The 26115-nt window shown below is 35.0% G+C and overlaps 1 protein-coding gene across 9 annotated transcripts in view; it reads left to right on the top strand.

The window, feature by feature from the left end:
- Spock3 (sparc/osteonectin, cwcv and kazal-like domains proteoglycan (testican) 3) overlaps window positions 1-26115 on the top strand; it is a 244174-nt gene that overhangs the window by 195933 nt on the left and 22126 nt on the right. The gene's annotated exons all lie outside the window — the stretch shown is intronic.

Below are 26115 nucleotides of genomic sequence, written 5' to 3'. Positions count from 1 at the left end.
GTATTCTTTTGTCATTTTAAGAAATGCTGGCCCAGAATTTTAAAGTAGAATTCAATAAAATAAGATTTGCTTTTATTGAAGTCTATCTAAGTGAGAATGTTTCTAGTGGAGAGCTTTTAGAAAAGTACAGAAAAAAATAGATTGACTGCCTGACAAGCTTCTGCTGTAAACAGAACTACCTGAGAGAAAGTCTTATATGTGAAAGATTTACCTTCAGGACACTGTCTCGTCCAGGTATTTAATTTTATCCGTCACTCTTCAGTGAAACATCTGTATATAGACACAGTCCTAGGGGATGTTGTATCAGAGGATTTTGGATGATCCAAGTTGGTTTTAATTCCCAGGGTAAGTAGTAAAATTCCTGCAGCTGCTCCCTCTGCTAACTAGAATCCATAATTGATAACGAAGGCCTTTCTTATTGAAATATTCATGCAGTGGCACTCAAAACAATAGCTTTATTCCAGGATTTATATTAACCCAAGATATGATTAACAGAGTCACCCAAATGCACACTGTAGTAAGAAAACTATGACATTTGTAAAAGTATCAACTGAAGCATTAATGCATATTTTCTGCACATGTTTGAATTTTTGTTACAATAATGCTTGTATCTTCTACAATTTCTTGAGCCCCTGGGGAGTGTAAAAAAGGTTTATTCATGCTCTTGATGTTGTCAAGTACTGAGAATAAGTGATGGTATTACAACTTCATAGCCATTGTTTACTAGGATGGGGAGTATTAGGAAATGGTGGCTAATTAGAAATGCTAATTGTATGTGCTATGAAACCAGTATAAAGAGTAAGCAGGATGTTGTGGTGGACCAGAAGAGTACAAGATAGTAACAAAAACATCTTCTTAAGGAGAGAAGCAGCAGTATAAAGAGAAAATGACACCATGAACTACACAAGTAGGTCATATATCTCTGGTTCCCATAGGAACCAATAGGGGTTTCCCTTCGAGCTCCCTGGAGAAAGCTTCTCATCTATAAACTCAACAACACAGAGCATCAGGCCTATTTCTACTCAACCAGTATATGCAAGAAATTCTATTGGACTACTTTTGTTCATCTGACTGTTTTGCAGTCAAATACTGATCTAGGATAAAGGCTTGTGGCACCTCCCTAATATTCACATTGGAATGCTTTCCTGCTTCATTCAGCTGAGGAGTCTTTCAACATTGCTCTTGGTTGCATTGTAGGTCTCAGAGCATTTCCAGACCCCGCTCTGTAACAAAAGATTTTGTTCTGTCTTAGAGACAGGTGATTCAGGAGGATGCTGGCCTTGACAGGAAGTAAATGGAATTCCAATGTTTTAGCATTTCCTTCTCTTTTTTCACAGGTGTAGGATGTGAGTTCTTTCACTTCCTTCTCCCAGTCAATACAGATTCACTTATCTGTAGTCACTGGAAGAGTTCGTTAGTGGCAGCTCTATTGAGTAGTTTCGGAGTAACTTGCAATGTAGGCATTTTTAGGCTTTAATGATAAAACCTTACTCATGTCCAGAATGAAGTGTCAATAACCAAAGCTACAGCAACAGAAATCACTGTGATAGTTGTAATGTACAAGATTTAACATTTGCCATGTGAATGTCATCCTTCATCATCCAACAGATGAAAGTCACTATAAGAATTACTGTAGGGGCTGGGAAGGTGGCTCAATGGTAGAGCGCTTGCTTTGCATGCATGAGGCCCTGGGTTCGATTCCTCAGCACCACATAAGTAAAAAGAAAAAAGCCGGAAGTGATGCTGTGGCTCAAGGGGTAGAGTGCTTGCCTTGAGCTGAAGAGCTGAGGATAGTGCTCAGGCCCAGAGTTCAGGCCCCAGGACCAGACCCCCTCCCCCCCCAAAAAAGAACTACTGTATATCATCTGTGGGAAATGACTATGATTTGATTTTAGGTTACAAACCAGGTGGCTTCTAGTTTTTATTTTAGTGTTCTTTATAATATTCACCGAAGTCAGGTGATACAGAAATTCCCGATTTTGTCTGTATAACTCAAAATCATTGCATTATTATGTTCCTGGCTTGCAACTCATCAAAACCTTATGGATAATTTGGTTTTTATTTGTTTTGATAATGTGGAGGGACTGCTGCCTAATCAGTATTTCTTAAGCTGAGGTACATGGGAATGGCTGGTTTGATAATTAAAATAACACTGAAAATTAAAATTTCATGCTATGAAAAGCATTCATGATTGATTTTCAAAAGAAAAACCTCCATTCTACCATTTAAATTGTGGCTCGATTTCTTCTGGACTTGGGCTGTTTTCTGCCAAATCCAGAACAGCACAAAGGTCCTGGATGATCACTGGTTATGGGGTAATAATTGGTGGTGATTTGCCATTGGGCAACAAGCACAATCTCACTTATTTTCTTTGCCTTAGCCACATTTTTAGTATAAATAGCTACATACTCTTGAATGGAACAACTATGCTGTTTTCTCTGAGACATCCAAATTTCTTATACCCAAGTTCCTAGTGATATTAGAAACTATAAGATCCTACCTACTATGTTGAATCCCCAGAAATGTTTAACACATATTATCAGTCAGAAGAAGGAAAGCCAGTAAGCTTGCCAATATTTCTATGTCCCCAAGCAATAATTTAATAATTATACTTGATCTCCAATCTATTAGTTCATGAACTTACACAGGAAAATACTTAAGTGGAATTTGCTATGAATATGAATTTACTAATGTCACCATTTCCCTCTTCAAGAACTCACCTAAGACTAAGCTGGAGCTTTGTCTCAGGGAATGACAAAATGACAATGAAGCAAGGGCTCTGGCCATGGTTGTAACTGAGGCTCAGTGCTCTCTTCAGAGCTCACATAATCAGCCACACAGTTTATTTCCTTGACACTATTCATGTTAACTTCCTTCTCCAAAGCAAGTAGGAAGCGTTGGCTGTTCACAGTTGTCCCCACTCCTGCCATTACATAGCTCATCTGATCAGGTCATTCCAACTACACTCATCTCCTACTTGATTAATCAAAGTCAATGGAAAAGGACCTCAATCAAATTAGCATGATCCCTTCACCTTTGCCCTATGACACAATGAACAAGGAAGAGGCATCTCATTATAGGCACTGCGTTTGTCTACTCTCAAGAAGACATAATGGAAACCAATTCTTTTTATTGCATATGAGAGGATTTATCAAATAAAATGAATTCAACTTTCCATACTAAGAACAACATGTTAAGGAAGGACATGTAACAAGTCAGAGTCAAAGGATATGTGCAAAGTCCAAGTACACTGATTAATTTTTGTTCTGAAAACCTGTTTGTCTCTGGCTCTTATCTGTACTTGATATTACTCTTATTCTTTGTAACTTATTGGTATGACTTTCCTGTTTTGGAAATGGTTGAAGAAAAGTCATTGTTGATGATTGACCGTAAGGTAAACAACTGCAGCACCATGTCATAATGCCTTATTACACTCAGATTTCTATCATGTTCATAGTGGTCTCTAATAATTGAAGATGCAAAAATCTAGATGTATAATATTAGGCTTGCTTTTTCTTACCCAAAGAGTAACTTTAAAATTAGAAAACCTCTGCTTCTATGGAATTAAGTTAGACCTACTTTTCCTAGTTTCTTCCTGGGTCTAATCACAAACTTCAAAATGATTGTGGAGAAAATTGAGTTGGCTTGCTAGAGACTTCACATACCAAGGAGCAGGTGGGTTCTGAGTTTCTTTATGGATTTACGTGGTCAGGATTTGGAGCGGACAAACCTAGGAAACATGAGAATGCTCACAAGGAAGAATAATAAACATATGCACACATAGCCCAACCACAGCCATTGTTTTCCTATACAAACAAAGGACCAGGTCAATGAACTGTAGCCAGAATAATTTATAGACAATAATAGTTCATCTGTACCTAGTTAGATTTAATAAATAATAAAGCCAGCTCTCAACCAAAATAACTGAGCTGAGTAGAAAGCTTGGGTGTGTCAATTCCTTAAATAACAGTGAAGCCACCAGCCACCAACTAGAGCATGATATTGGGGTACTGACAGAGAAGGCTAAGAGAAGAAATTTCCACTGAGTAGGAATATGGCTTCTTCCAGTGAGTTATCATTGCACACAATACAGGGATTTTTGATTTCCACCTTTTCCTGGAAATAATGAGTCATTGCTAGCTTTCCCTACCAGAGTAGTATATGTGGAAGCCTGGAAGAAAGTTATGACTCATTATCACCCAATGGTACCAAGACCTTGTGTCCTCGTTGCTACCGAAGTTCATATGAGCAACAGTAATGAGCACTACCAGCCAAGATGGTATCAGCCCATATCCTCTAATCAAGACTCAGGAGATGCAACCATCCAGGGTCAACAGGAGTTAAACAGTGAAGCTGTCTTGTAACACCATCTGCCAGTAATGAGGCAGTTGCTCCTTCACTTCCTCTAAAATAAGCAGTATAATGTATTAATAAGATACAGCCCACATATCTAGGTTCTCACGGAAGCGGCTCATCATTTTAACAATGCGAAAGAAACCAGACTGAATGATAATTGTGGAAAGCAGTCAATACCCAAACCAAGAACCTTAGTGTGTTAGATATAAGATGAAGATTTTAATGCAGCCATGACAAAATTACTTCCACTATGAATTCACTTAGAGCAAGTAATTATGGCATTGATAATATTAACAATAAAACTTCACAAATGAATTCTCAGGAAGAAGAAGAAAGATAAAGAATAACCAAATGGAGATTTAGGAATAACCCCAAAAAAAGAATGCTAGTGGATTAACAGATGAGCATAATAAATAGTAGGAAAAAGATAAAAAAATAATTTGGCTGAAAGTTCTATCTAGGCAGATGAAACATGAAGTCCTAATTTCTCATTTTTTCTCTTTCCTCACTTTTTGAATAGTCAAGACATGGCATATAAGATAATTTGAGTTTTTTTTTAATTGTAAAAATAGTGTAGAGAGGTAACATGAGTAAGGCAATGAGTACATTTCCTATTGAGCATTGTTCTTGTTATATAATGTCTACTAATTTTTTTCTTCTATGTTTCAACCAAATTCCTTAAGATAGAGACCAAAATGTATAAACGTGAAGTAAAATAAAGCAATAAAATCATTCATCTAAGCAGTAGAAAGAAAGACTTGAAAACTAAAGTAAGTCCTAAGGGACTATAGTTATTTTAGTATTAGAATAAAAGGGGGAACTTTGTAGGACTGAAGGAGTTTTAGAAGGCCAAACTAATAACATATGGAGGTGGTCAAATGTGTAGAGTGGAAAAAAAATGATTTATCAGGCTCTCATTCAAACTGAATTCTGCTAGGACAGAGAGGAGCAGTCAAGGTCAGGACAAATCAGACAGGACGAATGGAGCCTGCTGAGAGACTTTTTCTTCAGACTTAGATGCTATATTCAATTTTTAAAAAGTCATTATGGGACAGCTAGGGGAATCCATAAGATCTCAGATGAGGGAAAAGCAAAATTTACTCCACAGGGAAATAGGACTGCCAAAGAAAATAGGCTTCCATGAAATAAATTCAATGAGAAAATCTAAAATCACCAAAGGAAAGAACAAGGCAGATTCAACTGAAAAAAATGTTTTTTTTTCCTACTGAAGATGTATAAATAACAATATTATGTAGGTGTTTCAGTATAAACTAATTGTTCCTGTATGATGTTAGAGAAAGAAAATGATAGAAAGAACAACTAAAATTTGCAACATGCTATTATTTTTTATTGTGAAAATACCATACAGAGGGGTTACAATTACATGGACAAGATAATGAGTACATTTCTTATCAAGCGTTGTTGCCTCCTCCTTTGTTTCCCCTTCTCATCTCTGCCCTCCCATCCCCCCACGCCAAAGTTGTAAAGTTCATTTTCCACATAATGACTTACACATCTCATTGTTGCAATGGGTCCACCTATGCAAAATGCTATTATTACTTTCAAGCTTCCTAAGAAAAACTGAAGGAAAAATACCGTAATGCCATTACTATTGGAAATTTATATTATTCCTGTCGTATCTTATGCTTTAAACTTTAAGGGAAAAACAAAGTAAAGCTGGGGCAGGATAGTTCAATTGTTTGGAGTTTACAATTTAGAATCGAGTGGTTCATAACACTGGCTCTTTTCCCTTACTAGCTTCTGAGAAATTGAGAGCAGAAAGACCAAGAATAACATTTATAATAAAATGTCACTCTGCAAAAGTTGACAGGTAACATAACAATGCACTTTTCCACAGGCATCTCAAAGGTTTTAATAATGAAAGAGCATTCTCTGCAGGAATATTTATATTATATGAAAAAATTCCTCTGGCAATACATATAAAAGATTTGCAAAGAATAAACAGTGCTTAAAATGCACACAGGTAGAGCTCACGAAAGGTGAAATATGGAACAACAGGCAAGATAATTAACAAATTATTTAAGGTTGAGTTTGACAGAAAGGAACAGCGAGAGTTCCTGATAAATACATGAAAGAGGAAGGCCTGCTTCACATTTGTTATTCCCCTTTCATCCAGTTTGAATAGTTTTAAGGCACAACATAAAAAAGAACTTCAAATACTTAACAAAAAAGAGAATTTTTCTTCACCTTTGGTAATTCTTTCTTAAATATTGTTCATCAATCTTTCTAACTGAATACTATGTCTTTGTTGGTGTTATACACATTCTTGGTCTGGTGAACTCTGTTAATAAAATAGAAGAATTTTTATAAGCATATTGAATAAATAATTATAATATAGGATGGATTTCATTGAGTTAACAAGAAAAACTTTAAAAAATATTTTTATTTCCTTTAAGTAGTTGTGCAAAGAAGTTGCCATTCATCAAGTAGTTTATGAATACAGTGCATCTTGATCAATTGTCACCCACAACAGAAAAACGTTTTGATTGTTAATCTGTTTCTACATTTGCAAATTCAGATTTTTTCCATATCAGTGATAAAATTCTTTGCAGATCTATTTCAGGAAAAATAAAACTAAGCTTGTTGAGCAAAATGTTGGAATAGCAAAACAATAGAAATGAATTCAATCAGTGATTGGTAAAATTACAGAGGATAGTAGTGGTACACATTGATAGAAATACAGTAAAATTTTCTCAACTCACAGAGAAATACAAAAGGAAAGGGAGAGGAAGAATGAGAGAAAATACTTAGACTCCCTCACTCAAAAGATTTCTCAAGATGTAGAATTTTTTCTATTATGTATGTTCTATTATATTATGCATGTTTTTAATTTTATTGTTTTCTCATCTAATTTCTGGTAGTGCCTAGCTTTGTGAAACATACCTGGACAACAAATGAAAAGAAGGTTTAGGAGATTTGTGAAAAAAAAAAGTTGCATTTAGGTTTCATAATGTAGAAAGTGGTATATACTACCTTCCAGTCTATCCTCACCTGAACACAGAGAATATTCCTAACTGGGAATGTAAAAATTTGATGATTTTTGAGCCTACCAGAGAGCTAGACTGGCAAGACAACCAGCAAAACTGAATTCCAAAAAGATATGAGAACTCTCCAATAAGAGGAGCGGTTGTAGATCATGCAGGCATGCGGGAAGCTGTGGCTGCAGACAGATGATCAGAGATGGGCATAAGGAAACAAAGCCCAAGTTGAGGACAAGGAGTCAGTCTTAGACACCTGGGAAACCCAGACTTAAAAGGAGTTAGTATTCCCTGCTACGTTATTTCCCATGGGCTGATGCTAAGGAGACAGGTTGAATACAGTGCCATTAATCAAAGAATTCCTCAAAAGTGGTCTGCCTACAGAAAAGGGAAGTAAAACCTCCACAAAAAATAGGAAAAGATTCCCTGCTACTTCACTCTGGAGACAGATAGAAAACTCTATTACTACTAAACTTCTACAGCAGAGGTAGACTTTAAAGTATCTTTCCATGAAGACAGGAACACTTTTCCTGAGAAGAGAAATACATAGAACTGGAAATCTATAGGAGAAGGCAGACAACACTCACACCTCCAAGAGCAAACACAGAGGTAAGATAGTTTGGTTAATATGGAGATACAGAAATACACTAAGCATAGCTTGCCTATGGGGCACAACTGGTAACAACTAGAGAAGACAAATCAATGACAGAAGTTCAATGAATTCAAAAGCCAGAAAAGGGACAAAAGGAATTGGGAAACTAGAAAATAACTAGTAATTCCATATATTTAACTCCTGACATATCAATAATTACAATAAACATAAATTTAATGCTAAATATGTACATACCTAACAATTAAATTTTATTTATAAAATAAAATTGGATAAAAATGAATGGAGAAAACAGATTCACCATTATAGTTAGAGACTTCAACATTCATCTCTCAGGAATCAATGCATTTGATGACTGCTGTCAGAAAATCAGTTTGTAGAAGCTCTGAAAAATACCATTACTAGCATGTGTGGCATTTATTTAATATACAACTAAAGACAAAAAGAATATACATTCTTTCAGGTACACATAAAATGTTCGCCAAGGAACCTTATTATAGACCATTAGAACAACATAAATGATACCATATAATATATGTTATCAAATAATAAAATTAACCTATAAGTTGAGAGCCTAATGATATCAATTGCATAAATATTTAGAGATTGACTAATTTATATCTAAATAAGTATTAGATTGCAATGATTTTCACAAATGAAATTAAAACATAATTCTAATTGAGCAAAATTAAAAGCTTATAACATCAAATCATCTGTGATATTCCTACACTACTGAATAAAGAGAAATTTATTAAACCAAAAGATAACCTAATAAAGTACCACCTTAAAATTTTAGATAAACAAAATTATCTTCATTAATACATTAATATACTTAATACATTAAGTTAAGTACATTAATCAGCCAAAAATATATTGTTAAAAGTCAACACAATGAATAGAATTTTATGACAAAGGGCCAAGGAAATATTACGATGCAAATTAACACTAACATTATTAACATTGAAAACGATAACTTGAGTGTGTTGTAACCAAATCCTGTGAATAAATATGGTAACTAAAATCAAAGGGATAAATTATTTCAAGATGGACTGCCATAGACAACTCAAGAAGAAATACATGTACTGAAAACCCTTTACACCCTGTATGTGTTTGTCTATACATATTTCAAGGTATCTTTCTGCATATGTTTAAAGGTACTTTATCATTAAGAAGATCTGACAAAAAATAGTCCTAGCCTACATGACCTCAATAGAAGATTCCAACAGACATTTAAAGAAGAAATAGCAGTAATTCTAACTATCATAAGATAAATCAATATCAGCCAACCTACTTATTAAGTTAATATTGGTACAAGTTAGTACATTAAGTTAAAACTACAGGGAATGTTTAGTCACAGCCTCTGCATTTCATATTAGGATATATTAGCTTTTTATAAAGAAAATGTCATATGTAAATAGTCAAATTTCCTATGTCAAAGTTCTCAAAATGTCCATTATATTTAATTATGAAATCATGTCATTCACCAATTACAATAATTAGTTTGCATTTATACAATTTTTGTTTTACTATTTCCAGAGAAGACAAATATTAATTATCTGTGATGCTTAGGAATGAGATAATACTGTATAGATTATCATATTATGTAGGCAACTCTCTCTACTACTGCTTTACACCAGAGACTCTCAAATGCCACCATCTTCTCTCCAAGAGTACATGGATTATTTTTAATCATAAGTTTTCATCGCATTTCTAGGATAAGAAGCTTTCTCCTTGATCCTGTGTCGATGTAAAAGTGATTGCTTCATGGCATCAAATAAAGAGTGGATTATTATTATTTTTTATCTGAACCCATTGAAAGAAAAAAATGACTTCTGAATGTGAAAAATCACATTGGTAAACTTACAAATGGCCCCTTTCATTGAGTTTAGCCATTTTTTGACTATACTTTCAATCTTTGCAAGCATTTCCTGAGATGTAGTATTTCTACTGAGAAGACTGATGGTAGGCATCCTATGTTTCCCTATGAAATAAAAATGTATGTGAAATACTAAAAATCTTATGAGAAATATTACTTATAACAATGTTAAGAACTCTGTCTAAATGAGTTATAACTAACATCAGAACTAGGAATAGAGTTTTTAAATGGTTTTTTGTTTTTTTTCTTTTCTGATACTGTATTTTTTCAATTCTATAATTTATTCAGTGATATTTATCCTGGTTCTAGAGTATTGAGAGCATAAAGAATGAAACAGGGTTTGGATATATGAATAATTTTTTTGAAAAATTGAATAGTACTATGTAAAATGAATTAAGTTTCTGAGCATAAAAAGGAGGAGTAGGCTATTGAGAATTGTGAGAATTGAGAAATCTTTATCTGGTGATGCTTTTCTTTACAACTCAGATTCAATACAGATAGGGGAATTCAAATCTCATAATTATGGAGTAGTGATATATGGGAGGGCTTTAACATTTATTCCCCTTAGAACACAGAGAAACATTTCATTAGTATAAAGATTTATACTAGGGCCAGTATTCTCAGATTTAAAGTAAGCACCAGGCACCAAATATAGGGGAGAGAGCTGGTTTGATGGAACCCCACAGAGGTTAATCAGAAAAAGTAACCCAGCCTAGAGACAAGCTGGTCAGAACGTATAGTTGTAGCACCATTTTCTGACTTGTACTCGTACATTTTCATTGTTATGTTCTTTGATGACTTTCCTGAGACTTACTTGCCCCATTCAAAAGCCTGAGGGTAATTGAGGGGCAGCTCTATTAAATAAGTAATTAAAATAAATACCTTTGTACCATAAACAAAATATAACTGGTTACTAGAGAATTTCTGTGTGTGGCACAAGTTCTAATTAATTGCTCTCAGGTATGATTTGATTCCATGACTCAATGAACAGTTAAAGTGACTGCTATTCTTTGGGAACACATCTCATGCCAAGCAGTGTTATCAGGTACTGGGCTTCTCATTTCTCAAGTAAACACAGCAAATCTCATCATTAGCTCTTATTATTTCCTTTTCAAAAGAAAGAAAGTGATCATAGGAGGCAGATGTGTAGTGATTAGATCAATGGTTGAAAATTCAGTATTTATGAAAACATCATTCAGAATAAGTGTATATAATATGACAATGTGAAATCATTATTAAAAGATAAGTTCATTTCAATTTTCAGGTTATATGCTCTAGGAAACTGCCAGTGTTAGCAAAAATATATCACCAAGCCGGTGCCAGTGGATCAAGCCTGTAATCCTAACTACTCAGGAGACTAAGATCTGAGGATCACAGTTCAAGGCCAGCCCGGGCAGGAAGGTCCAAGAGATCCTTATTTCCAATGAACCGCTAGAAAACCAGAAGTGGTGTTGTGTCTGAAGTGGTAAAGCGCTAGCCTTGAGCTGAAAAGTTCAGACAGCACCCAGGCCCAGAGTTCAAGCCTCACAACTGACATAAAACAAAAGAACAACAACAACAAAAAAAACCAAAACACCACCAAAACTGGAGGTATGGCTTAGTTGGAAAGTGCTTGGCATGCAAGAGGTCCTGGGTTCAATCCTCAATACTGCCAGCAAATAAACCAAACAACTAGACACAATCGAGTGGGTAACATTTGATGAAATATTTTTTTAAAAACTGCTTTTAGACTTTTTTTCTATAAGCTTCACATAACTAATTATCCCTATATACACATTATATGATCTTATATTTAAAATACCCTGCAGATGAAACAAAACTCCTAAATTGATAAACAGATTATGAACTCAACATAAAAAATTCAGTACCTTCTTATAAATCAACATAAAATAGGCAGAAAAAGAAATCAGGAAAACAATTTTATTCCAGGTAGCACACAGAAAAAAACTCCACCTACACTTAAGAAGTGAAAGATTTCTACAGTCAAACTATTTCTATATCATGTTTTAAAAGACATTTATTCAAATCCTTTGTCAACGTGTGTGTGTGTGTGTGTGTGTGTGTGCGCGCGCGTGTTGCACACACACATACATGCACATTTTGAACCTTGAATTCAGGGCCTTCAGCTCTCACTTGGTTTTATTTCTCTAAAGGCTGGCATCTTACCACTTGAGTCACAATTCCAGAAATTTTTTGTAGTTATAGTTCCTGCTTTTTTATTAAATGTTTCCTTCGTGTCTTATTCTTTTTGATATACATGTGAATAATATTTATTACTTTTTGAAATCCTATAGTCACTACTACTAATACTAATACATTTTAAAATTGATCTTGTATCTTCTGACTTTTTTGGTCTCTTCCATTTAGTAGATGTTTGTGTGTGTGTGTGTGTGTGTGTGTGTGCATGTACGTGTGTGTGTGTGTGCATGTATGTGTGTGTGTGTGTGTGTGTGTGTGTGTGTGTGTATGCAGAGTAGGAGAGTTGTGTCTCTGTTATTGTGCCAGTCTCTTGTACATGAACTCAGGACTTGGGTGCTGTGCCTGAGCTCTTCCTGGTCAAGGCTAGCGCTCTACTACTTTGAGCCACATTTCCAGTTTTTGAGTGGTTAGTTGGAGAAAAAAGTCTCATGGGCTTTCCTGGCAGCGCTGAATTTGGATTGCAGTCCTCAGATCTCAGGCTCCTGAGTAGCTAGGATTACAGGTGTGAGCCACCAACATCTGAATGAATCTTGGCATTTATTTAATTTCCTTCCTCTATTTTCTAGGTAAAATTTCCAGCAAAATGTTTAGTGTATTAGTGAAAACAAACATATTACATTGTATGTATTTGTCTTACATCTTCAATCATAAGGTTTATTGTGTTTTTATAAATAACATCAGGTTGATGAGGTTCCCTCTTGTTTTGTTCCAGGAGATTCTATAATAAATAAATAGGATGGGATATTATAAAATAATTTTTCTGTAGATATAGAGGTCTTCATGTGCATACCTTACTTGAAAAAATTTTAAAATAATTATAGAAAATAAAATTTTATGTCTCAAATTGCAATAATTCTTAGAGACTTTGAAAATGGAACTCATGTCCCTGTTAAATTTTCATTTTTCCAGTCAGTCATTGCCAGTTCCAGTCATTTCCAATTTGGAAATTCACAAGGTTCCACTTTAACTCTATTGACTGAATATCATTTTAAAGGTTTTAGAGTTGAAATAAGGCTTAATCTAATCTGACATCTTTTACCATTAATTTCATTGTGGATATTAGTATATACTTTAGCAGAAGAAATGTTTTATTAAAGGTAGAAATCTTAGGTGCAAATTTAGCGGCAGTTTTTAACATTAGGTATGATAGGTGATGTTTCTGCCTATTTTATTGATATCAAGAAAGAAAGTGGAATTTAATGAATACGATATTTCAAGTTTATATTATGGAGAACAGCCAATAATTGATGACTCAAATAAAATTTCCCATAAATCATAAGAAGTAAGTTAAACTTAATCTTGCCATAGGAAAGAAATGTCAGAGTTATTTCTTTGTGAAGATAATTATTCCATAATTCTGATCGAAGTGTTTTGATATACTGCTAAATATTACATTGACTTCATTGTGCAACATTAACCATTTATATCATATAATTTGAGCTAATGTTTGTTGATCACCATTGTAGTTGTAAGTACTATACAGAGAAATTCAAGAGGTTTGACTTGTTTTCAAGCAGTAATCTGGCAAAGTATTTATCAAATAGTCTTGGACAAGTTTATTTTTTAAATGTATGTGTGCCAGTAATGGGGCTTGAACTCATCTTCCTGGGTGCTGTCTCTGAGCTTTTTTCACTCCCAGCTAGTGCTTTGCCATTTGACACACAACTGCATTTCTGGAATTTTGATGGAAATTGGAAATAAGAGTCTCACAGACATTCCTATCCTGGCTGACTTCGAACCATGATCCTCAGATTCTCAGACTCCTTGAATAGCTAGAATTACAGGCATGAGCCGTTAGTACTGGGCCTTGGAGAAAATTTTTAACTCTGTGCTTTGGTTCTCATACTTAAGAAGCGGTACATCAGTTAGGTCCTGTGGCTGTTGAAATATTCAGATTAATGAAATTTGTGGAACTAAGGTGAACAAATATAACAGTGGTTCTCACTAGGAAAATGTACTATACATCTTGTGGTTGGGGACAGGAGGAAAACATTGGGAGAGAGAGGGAAGGAGAGACATGGTTCAAAAAGAACTGGACTCATTACTCACTACCTGATTCATATAACTGTAACCGCTCTGTATATCAACTCTAAAATAACAATAGCTTAAAAAAACACTTTTGAAAAGGAATGGACAAATCACACACATTTTCCAATTGCATGTGTTATATTAGGTCTACATTGTTAATCTGTGCATCTTTGAATTAGTTAAATTTTCTTGAAAAAAATGTTCAGCTAAAAATAAATACAACATTTCTCTTTGCCCTTACAATGGCTTCCTTTTTGTGTGTGTGTATTTATTCTTGTCTGGTTTTGGTTTTGGTTTGTTTGTTTTTCTTCACTTGAGTTAATTTGGTTTAATTCTTTTCGTGGTCTTCACATTTTAATTTTCCTTAGTTTCCCTGTCTCTATCAATACAAGGGAGCAAGGTTGTCAAGGTACCACTCAGGAGTGATTGATGTGTTTGTTAATTATGCTTTCTACACATCCTTGATTGTGGTTTGACCTGATTGTTACACTGGGACCTTGAAATATTGCTGCTTTCAGTAGGGATCCAACACTTTGTCGAGGTCAGCTCATTTCTCTAACTATTGGAAGCAATTGTGAGTCAAATATTGGCCTGCCCTTGTTCTCGGATGTCTTTTTAAGGTGTCTTTGTGGTGAACAGCCTTTGAAGAGGAAGCGAGTATTTCCTTTGTGGAGAATGGCAGGTTTAATTATCACCTTGGAAGTTAACAATCAATGCTTTACGCTTCTCAGGCTGGCCATAGCCCATTATAGTAGATACAGGCTTCCTAAACTCTGGGTAGGTTTCCGGGAATGAAACATTACAGCTGTGTACAGCACTCATCATTCTTATGTCACCTGGTCCCTGTTTTAACACCCAGTGTGAACCAGGCTGTGGGGAAACAGCAAGAAGATTTTACAGCCTGGCTGCTGTGGGTTAGCAGTGCTAATACCTACGTGTGAACCCTGCATAGAGTTTGGGTCTTTTGCCAATATTCGTAACACTATGTCAGGCTTCAGCCTAAATAAGGGAAAGGACTCAAATCTCTCATAATCTGATACTATCCTCCTACCTTAAAGTGGCTACACATAGAAACCGAATCCCACCAGTGCCCTCTACATATAAAGGGTGTCGTCGTACCTCCCCGTCCCAGTGTGCCTAGACTTCAGAGCCAGGGCTTTCTGCTTACACACAAAAATAGAGGCCTCCTGTCTTCTGAGGGATCTTTTGGTGATTTGTTTTGTTAGCCATGAGGGCTTGAACTCAGGGCCTGGGCACTGGCCCTGAGCTCTTTTGCTCAAAGCTAGTGTTTTACCATGTTAAGTCACAGCATCACTTACGGTTTTCTGGGGGTTCTTTGGAGATGAGTCTCGCAGGACTTTCCTGACTCTGGATGGCTTTGAACCGTTGTCCTCAGATCTCAGCCTCCTGAGTTGCTAGGATTACAGGCGTGAGCCACTGGTGCCTGGCTTAAATTGGTTTTCTTCTTATTTTTATCTTTACCTACTTATTTTCTCCAGATTTGGTCTAGGGAAGGGACCAGGATTATGGATTCTTCTCAATATCTTTTCAGCCCACATAGAATGTTTATGATTTAAATTTAGGGTGCTTTCCTCTTACCACAAACGGTTTGATTTGTGGATAATATGCTTTGCAGTCAGTACCATAATATTATGTGTCCCCAGAGGAATTTTGTACTCTCAGAGTGGGATAATAGAATAAAAAATAAATTTGGCAGACTGTAAAATTGCAACCTTACACATCATACAGGATGCTCTAAAATATGCTACTTGATTGCAATGAAATTAATTAAAAACCTGTAGGGCCAAAATGTACATATGCATAAGAATCATTTTGGCACAAATTAACAGAACAAATAATGAAATTCACAGTAGCAATTATGCAGGATATATTAAAAAAAAAACCGAGAAAGCCTGAAAACACAATACATGTCAAAAACTACATCTACAGCCAAGAAGCATCTATGAACAAAGCCCCAATGTACTTTTAAGCCTTAACAAAGTAGGGATGTAACTTATATTCTTAGAAAAGCACAGGCTATTTATATGAAAATACAAATGAATGACATAAGTTACATTGTTATAAATTACATTCATTTATAATAAGTTTATAAATAAGTTACATGTATTTCAAAGAAAAGGTACAAGGTAAACATGAGCTTCTATTAAAACCACAATTATTAAAGTTAATTTTCTAGACAATTACTGTAACAGAGGAACGTTTAATAGTTCCTACTCTATTTTTACATCATACTTTTTTTTTACTCGTATTAATTTATTTGCTGGAAATTTAACCAGCAAATCTATATCATCTTAGTATATTCCCAGCCCTGCCATGATGTTTTTATCCTCTGTATTCAGGGATTCACTAACATAATAAAGTGTTCATTCCGTAACATAATAGTTTATTATATTTATGATAAAAACATAAAATTCATTTTATTAAGATTTAAAGTTTATGTTTAAAATTGCAAAGTCTTCAGAAACTGAAACTGATACATATTTTCTGCATGTTAGCTACCTGTAGGAATTTGCATTAACTTTGTAAATACACTGAACCTCAAGTTCCTCTTCTTTAAATAGGTCTAATGCCTCGCAAGATTGATTAAAATCAATAATCATCTTGAAGGTTTATTGGAAGGCTTCACATGTTTCTTTTTAATTATATGAACAGCTTTCAGTACATCATAGTCAATAACTGGCTACTCTTTCGTAAGACCAGATGATTTATTCAGAATATCTGGGTCCTATCAAATGTGAAGTTGTGGATTACTAATTAGTTTGAAATGTGAGCATCACCAGGTATCACGATGTGTGTTTTTCTCCATCATTTACATTGACTGCACAATCCTGCAGTCATAGGTTTACTGTTTTCCTATGGATGGGGTTGCACATTGTCTGTTAAGATTGAATGCCAGTATAGGGAAAGGTCCTGAGATGTGTGTCTTACTACATGGCCTTGTTTCTTATGAGTCACAGAACAAAATTCATCAGGAATGAATTCTTTCCACACTATTGTTTTTTAACATTCATTGTCTATTCTACCAGTATTTATATCATACATGCAGCTACACATATTGTCTGCTATTATTTTTGTAAGCTCTATTCTGATAATAATTTCTATTCCAATGAATGTCTGTTTATGACAATCTCCTTGATTTTATGTTATATTTTTAGGGATATTGCTTTTCCTTTGAGCACTGATAGAACACTGATGCCATTTCAGAACTCCTACTCTGTCCTTGAGGTTTTCTGTTTTCTGTTTTGTTTTGTTTTTTTTTTCTGGCTCTTCCATCACCATCTTTGCCTTAGAATCCCAGCATGGGCCTCGGACATGTTACGTGAGAGAATGCATACTTCCATCGCTTTCAAACCCCTCACCGAAGATTAATTATTTGGGGTTATTTTTTTCCATCAAGAGAGTTATTTCATTTTTGCCCAACAAGCTGAGTATTAGTGGCCTTTTGAATTTTGACAACACAATGAGATCAGGTTTACTTTATGAAAATGTCACTTAATTTAATTCATTTTAAGGTTTATGATACACTGTTCACAGACACAATGTGTGTATGGAACATTAATTTGAAGCTCTGAGAATAAGCAGCTGGGCTTCTCTGATATGATAACTCTAGTATTTATATTAATTATCTCAGGAAATGGAATCACTGAAATAGAAAATCCATTATGTTTCATTGAAGAAAGATGAAATCAGGATACTTATATTCATTCATTTTTTACACTGTACTCCACTGCCTTCCAAAGTCTTAAAAGTTCATACAATCCAAGACAATTTGCAAAACTTTTAAAATTTGGTTTTAAAGAGTACATGAGAAATGTACAGATATAAGGAGTATATGATAATATGTTCATATACGTATACATTATAAACTGTTAAAATTAGATTAAAATCATCTATCTCTTCCACCACGCATCACATGTTTATTGTCAAACTTTTGATTTTCATTCTCGCTTCTTGAAATGCACAACCCAATATCCATAATCATCATCAGTGCACAAGTGCTCATGAAAACTTCTTATGCCCAGCAGACTACCATCCAGAAACCACTAACCAACCTCTCCCCTCCTTTCTTCCTTCCCTCCCTTCTCCAAACCCCCATCCCTGATAGCTACTATTTGACTGTTAAATGTTCTGATTGGCATGTTTGCAGTTCACATATGAGTGAGATGGTGTGTTGCTTCTTTTGCCTTGCTGGCTTCGCTCACATTACACAATGAACCATCACCTGATGGGCACTTCGTAAATTTACTGGGATATAGTAAACACCCTGTGGTACTTTGACAGAGATCTCATTTCCTTTAGATCCTTAACCAGTAGTGATAGTTTATCTGATGATAGTTCTATTTTAAGTGTTTGAGAAACCTACATAGAGATATGATAGTCCTCCATAATGAGCTAATTTTCATACTTACGAATTGACTCTTATTTTCACTACATCTAGCCAACAGTTCTCATTTGACAGTTTGATAGCAGACATCTGATAGTGGAATGTGGCTTGATTTATGATTCACCATGATGAATGATGTTGATATTTTTTAATATATCTGTTGCTATTTATCTGTATGCCACCTTTAAAAAATCTCCATAGAGTTCTATTGCCCTATTTATTTATTTATTTATGTTGGTCATGGGGCTTGAACTCTGAACCTGGGCGCTGTCCCCGAGCTCTTCAGCTCAAGGCTAGTGCTCTACCACTTGAGCCACAATGCCACTTCCAGTTTTCTGGTGATTTATCGGAGATAAGAGTCTCACAGACGTTCCTGCTCAGGCTGGCTTTAAACTGCAATCCTCATATCTCAGCCTCCTAAGTAGCTAGGGTTACAAGCGTGAGCCACTGGCACCCAGCTATTGCCCAATTTTAAGAGGCTTGTTATTTTTGTCATTTGTTACAGGAGTACTCGGAAACTTCCTTGGAGTAGCATTGTAATTATTTTAATCATTAATCATAGGAATTTATACTTTAAAACAAATCATTACTGTTAGAAAAGTCACTAATAATACAAGCAATTTTTAAATTTTATTAAAATGTTATTGTTTTAGTATAGGTTAGCTCATACTCACACATTTAATACATAGAAGAGCAGTAGTCTTTAACATTTCTAAAATATTTTTCTTTGTTATAAATAATAATTGCATAGAACAGGGCTTTTCAATTTACTCCTATTTAATTTCACTCATTAATATGCAAAATAGAAATCTCATCCCTATCTGGAGGCAACTCTTTAATTAGAAGTAAATTACCTAAAAATAATTAATCTTTAAGGAGGTGACCTTGATAAAACAAAATGATCACTTAGGGCAATCTGTAAGAAAGAGAAATTATATAAAAATTAAGCGTTATGTGTTATTATAAACAAAAAATTAATATCAGGACAAAGGCTTGAGCCATATGAAGTATGAAGATAATACATATATATTTCCTAGTGTTTGCATTTTAAATTAGAAAATGATAAACATTTAGCTGATTCTATATTTTATGTCCATAGTATTTAAATAGCAATAGAGTGATTATTAAGAAGACCTACCTTATAAAACAGCAAAATTTAACAAGTTTTTCAGCATTACTTTTAAATTACAGAGCTTTCATACAACTTTTAACTACTTTAAATCTAGTATCAGTAATATAAATTCATTGAGCTTTTATTGTTCTTTGTTACAAAAAAAGTCTGATGCAGTGTTAAATTACATCTTTTTAGTATAGAAGGAAGAAGATAGACTGAAATATTTATTTTATTCATTGTAAAGGCATCTCTAAAGTTAATGCCTTATGAACTTGAAACTTCACCTACTTTTCCCAGATTTATCTGTCATTCTTGCAAAGAAGCCAGTCTGTTTTTATGATTTTAGATGATTGCCAAATGTACCAACCTTTGAGCTTATGACTCCATCTTTACTCCATAGTAATTTTCTTAATGGTGACTAGAATTGATTGTAATAGCAGACATGCCTTCTACTAATATTATGCAAGAGTTAAAAGCAGTTCTTGGCAGGTTCCTGAATGGGATTCATCTGATTAAATATGCATTTTTGATTACTGTCTAACCTTCTGCAACCTCTACTGTCTTTTACCATTAAAGATTAATCTGCTAGTCTATCAGATGAAATAATAATCTGAATGGGTCTGTATTAAATCATGTTAGACTGGTTTTTTATTCTTTGTAGATACATGTGACCTTAAAATGTCTATCCACTAAGAAAGAATGTATTAGAATGTGATGCTATGCTTTTAAAATATGCCGATCATAAAACGCATTTTCTAAAATCAAAAGTTTGCCACACTTACAAAAAGAATTTCAAAGGAAATAAAAACAAAAATAAGAGTAAAGTTGTCTATCCTGCTGATCTGTATTCCCAACCATCTGCCTATCCATCCAACCAGTACGTTTGAGCTATTAGTTAGCAGTATACTGTGCACCACAGATTACGCATTTGTGATAGGAATACTCCAATTTCCCTTCCGTGAATTCACACACACATACATATGTGCACACATACATGGATACATACAGAATATTATTGTTCACAAGAGAATATTGTTTTGTCATAACACAGAACAATTGAGTTTTCATGACGCTGTATTACATGATTAAATTATGCTGAAAATATTCCGGTACATTTTGAGAGAGATGCAATTAGCAGATTTCATTCGTGTATGAATGTCATAGAGTAAACTGTGACAAACTAGGAAGAATGCTTTGTCACTTAGCAATACAATACTATGGGGCTACTGTCACATTTGTGGGTTAGCACGGACCAAAATGGTATTACATGGCCCATGACTATATTTTCAATTCTTGTTGAATGCATGAATATAGAGGCCATCCCTGTGAAAGGCAACTGTATCCAATGAGAAGAGTCATTTTTCCCAATTAAATTTATTTCTATCTGATAAAAAATTACAAAAGTTGTCCATATCAATCTGTGCAGTAATGTGAAATGACAACATATATATACATCCCTTCATCAAGTTAAACATTTTTTTCTCCTCAGATATTTATTACTTCTTTAGACAAAACTATTTGAAAATCTTTCTTCTAGAATTTGAGACATACAACATGTAATCGTGATTGTAGTTACCTACAGTGTGATGTGTGGTTAATTTCATTTGCATTTCTGTCTTTGAGAACACAGCTTGAGTTGTTGCCACAGGCACATGAACTGTCAGGGTCTACCTGTAGTTCATATACTGACACTTTAACACTAAGAGCAACATTAAATTTGGAGATAGAGTCTTTATAGGAATAATTAAAGCAATACAAGATCAATGAGCAGGCTCTAATCCAAGTTGACTGGTGTGCTTGTATGAAAATACACGACACAGGCAATACAGACCAAAGGACAATTATGTGAAAAAACACAGCAAGAAGGGGACCTTCTGTCAGCCAAGGAGAAAGGCTTCAAAAGAAAGATAATTTGCTGGTGTTTTGATCATGAACTTCTGTCCTCTAGAACTGGGAAAAAGTAAAGCACTATTGCCCCAGGCTATAGCTCTTGGTGGGGGTAGCCTCAGGAAGGTAAATCATCCAGAAAGCACTCCAACCTCAGCACCAACTCTCAATACAATGCTGCGGTCACCATTTCTTTTATGAGAGCACTCTTACAGCACCCCTGATTCTACAGACGATGTCAGTGAACCCGTCTTCCTTTCAGCTTTTATTTCATGGATCATGAATTCCTAGAGAACACACATTGTCTATCAAAATTAGTGGAAGATGATTCCACTGGTTTATTCAATATTTAATGTGAGTTAAATGACAGAAATAGTCCCTTCTTCATATGTTCAGGATAATTCAATAAGCATAATGCTCTTTCCAAAAATACAAATTAGTAAGTACTTGAGGCATGGAAATCAAATCGCATTTTGGTGTTGTTATTTAATTTTATTGACAGTTTCAAGTTTTAGTGTCATGTTGCATTATTAGAAAAGACTGGTAGATATCTGAGTCCCAAATACATCAACTCACTTGCTTAGTTTGTAAAGGTGTTGCCACAACCTAATATTCGTTGTTTTCCTGTGCTCTGGACTGACATATACTTATCTGTTTTGTAAAATATTCAGTATACCGAGAAAGTTTGTCATCTTTAAAATGCTTGCCTAGAATGCCACTTTGTCATTTTATCCCATCCCTAGTTGTATTTGCTTTACAAAAAGATCTTTTTAGAACCTAAAATGCCACCAACTACATAATATAATGAGTCGTGTATTATTGCTACCCAAAGGCCTGATTGGAGACTCAACAATTCAGCTTGTGCCCTCTAATGTCTGAACAAAGTACCTACAATATAGAGCACCATCATCTTCACACAGGCCCTCAGAAAATAAATTATGAATCACAGAGTTTCAAATACACTTGTGAACATCAGTATTCTTTAATGCCTATAGAAATTATGACTCACATTTTAATAAAATACATGATATAGAGCCATGTTGAACACATGGCAAAAGCCCCACTTACTTTAAAGATTATAAAAATGTCTTTGAGTCTTTTAAACCTAAAATATTATTTATATGGAATACCACATGCTGGAGATCTCTCACATTAGTATGTCCTGGGCTTATGAAAGACACTAAAAATCCTCCAGTTCCTAGGTATTCAATCCTCTTTAAGTAATGAGTGTTAAGAATCTGAGTTGTGGACATCTAGCATCCCTTTGTGGCTATATCACTGACATGTTACAGTGGTTATTGGTAGGGAACAGGTTCTAGTATCATGATAGAAATTGTTCTGAATTAGGAGTTTCAGATGCACTACTCAATACATACTATATGGGTAAAATGAATTCTCCAAGCTAATAAGGTACACTAAAAACTCATACCTCTTTGTTTGATTTTTACAACTATGATGGATTCATTTTCCTCTTCTCTGTCTTGTACATCCAATGTGGATTACACCCAATGTGCTTATCACCCAAGAAAAGAAGGATGCAAGTTGGAGAGGTTGGGAGACACATGAAACTCTACAGCTCATGTTCAACTTTGAGGTTAAGTTAGAGAAACACGTTAGAAGGAGTTATGACCCCATTTCACAATCAGCCTCCTGCCCTAACTCTCCTTATTCCTACCCCTACTCTTCTTGGTCATCTAATCGATCATTTTCAAGTAGGATGAGTCTTTCCCACTTGGTGACTATCTACCCTCAGTAAACTGGTACTAGCTTTAGTTTTAAGTACATTCCATCCTAGCATATTATTTCTGACTTTACCAAATTGCCAGACACTCCTGGAACAAATCACCTTCTCCCAGTTATCACCATCATGTATGTCCCTTCATCCTTGAGCTGCCCATACATTTGCTCTGTCAAGAGCTGTCTCCTACATCACTGTGTTCTGTTTTTGTTTTTTTGAATCACTCCCTTTGTTATGAAGTTCATGTCTTTGCATGTCAGTTCCTTTGTCATTTCACTGTAGGTAGTTCTCTCAGTAACATGGAGTGCAAAAATCCCCGATTTCTTGTGCATGTACAAGTGCCTTTATTGTGCCCTATTGGTTAGTTGATCACATAGATGATCACATAGGGATGCTTGATTGAAATTCATTTCATTACCTTTAATCCATTCCAACTAATGGTATCAGCCTGTTCACCATTAGTAGCCAAACTGACCTTATATTTTTCTCCCTGAAAACTCTCATGGTCCTTTTTTATATTTTAAATAATAAAACTTTAATTTCATGTGTTATATATGTACATGTGATATCTCATAACATATATTAAACTTCATAAAAGATGTATCCTTTATTTTGTGCTTTTCCTCTCTGGACTCCTTTCCTTGATTTTTTTCCCTTACATTCTAAATTATTCAGCTTAAATCTATATCCTATGGGTTATACTATATGTTTTTGTTTCAAAATGTTTATGATACACACATATACATATATATTTATATATAATACATTTATATCCATATATAGGTGTGGATATATGTGTGTGTGTATATATAGATGTATATATATATATATATATATATATACACACACATATACTTCCAGGTCTTTTTTTTACTCCTTTGCTTTTTGTATAACATCATGTTCTAGTTAATATTTTGGTACAACTGAAGAATGTGAGACAAATCCAGCTTCATGTATTCAATTTTAACATAAAATGGTTTTTATCATGCTAGTATAACCTCTTATTCTGTGGTTCATTCGTGACTACAAATATTAGATGAATGAGGATCAAGCACTGTTTTCCTTTACCACTGGCTGCAAAATTCAAGACAGTCATTTAACTTCTCCTTCTCGGCTTTCACAGCTATTAAAAATAAAGATAATAATCCTTCCCTCACCTTCCAGGCTTGACATTAAAATCAAATGTGAGACCTCATTAAAAATCATTTCATGCTATATAAATGCAAGAGATTATTTCTAGGAAAATAAATTTCTGTTGTAGAACTGCTGGAAACTAGGAAGAAAATATGTGAATTGACTTCCTCAGCTAGGGGTGGGGAGGGGGGGAATACTTCAGTGAATCACCCGTAACTGTCAAATGTCTGTGGTGATGCTCTGTCTGGTTCCGGGAGGCTGTGGAGTGGTTGGTTTGCAATCAAAGGCTTGGTAGCCAGAGCAGCAGGGATGTCATCTTGTAAATATTATGCTTTATTATTGTAGAAGCTAGGTATTTTTGTGGGTGTGTGTAGGTAGGACAGGTTGACTCATGATTTATAAAATATAATGGTATTATCTATTGTAGTCAAGTTGACTCATGGTTTATAAAATATAATGGTATTATCTATTGTAGTATCTCTGAAACAAATATGAGGATGAAGTCTCTCATCTTGAGTAAGTGTGCTCATTAGCTCCGGTGAGGCACTGTGAACTATGTGGTCCCATGTACAATAAGAACTCTGTGATTGTATTCCATTAAGTATGGAATTTGAGAACATAGGACTCCTTTAAAGTCAGGAAGATAGAGTTATAGTATGCCGGTTTGGTCCTGTGTTTGAAATCTGTGGTTGGTTAATGTTATATACTCCGGCACTGAGAATCAGTTCATCTTCTTCTATTATTGTTTAATGAAATGGAAGGGAAGCTTTGAGCAAAGCAATGCTTGCGTTTTTAGTTCCGACTTGGCATTCAGTGTTTGTTGAATTTTGAGACACCTGGAGTGATTTGCTGTAAGAAACCTGATTTCAGACTCTGAAGACTAATTTGTGGATCCAAAATTCCTGCCACTCCCCTTGTCCTTCGCTTCTCTGACTCAGTTACCTAATGTTTCAAAGGGGTCACAAAAGTGATAGAGGCCTCTCAGATTGTGTAATGACAAACGTTGATATCTATGAAGTACTGATCACAATAAACAGCACCTACCTGGTATTAGTATTACTATTACATAATTACTATTGGATTCTTAAATTTTAAGATACTCCCATTCAATACATGTATAAACATACACTGAAAGATAAGCCAGGCACTGGTAGCTCATGCCTCTAATCCTAGATACTCAGGAGGTTGAGATCTGAGGATCATGGTTCAAAGCCAACCCAGGCAGGAAAGTCCGTGAGACACTTCTCTCTGATAAACCACTCAGAAAAACCAGAAATGGTGCTGTGGCTCAGGTGGTAAAGTGCTAGCCTTGAGCTGAAGAGCTGAGGGACAGCATTCAGGCCCAGAGTTCAAGCCCCATAACCAAAAAAAAAAAAAGAAAGAAAGACAAACCATATTATTACATGCAAACATGTATGTTATATGGTTGCACTTCAACATAAATGTTCTGAAATCTTATTTTCAAATATCAATCACTTAATTTCAAAAGCCCAGTTTAGTCATAGTCATTCCATTTCAGACACATAGTCTTCACTCTATCATTACATCCCCCTTTACTAACAAGATAAAATACTTCATATCAATCTGTTTAAGAACATTTTATCACCGGGCGCTGGTGGCTCACGCCTGTAATCCTAGCTACTCAGGAGGCTGAGATCTGAGGATCATGGTTCAAAGCCAGCCTGGGCAGGAGAGACTGTGAGACTCCTATCTCCAATAAACCACCAGAAAACCAGAAGTGGCGCTGTAGCTCAAGTGGTGGAGCGCTT

This window comes from Dipodomys ordii, unplaced genomic scaffold (genome assembly GCF_000151885.1).
Source record: "Dipodomys ordii isolate 6190 unplaced genomic scaffold, Dord_2.0 Scaffold4, whole genome shotgun sequence".
Taxonomy (NCBI): Eukaryota; Metazoa; Chordata; class Mammalia; order Rodentia; family Heteromyidae; genus Dipodomys; species Dipodomys ordii.
The sequence above is the reverse complement of the archived record's forward strand: the minus strand, read 5'-3'. Positions and strand labels throughout refer to the sequence as shown.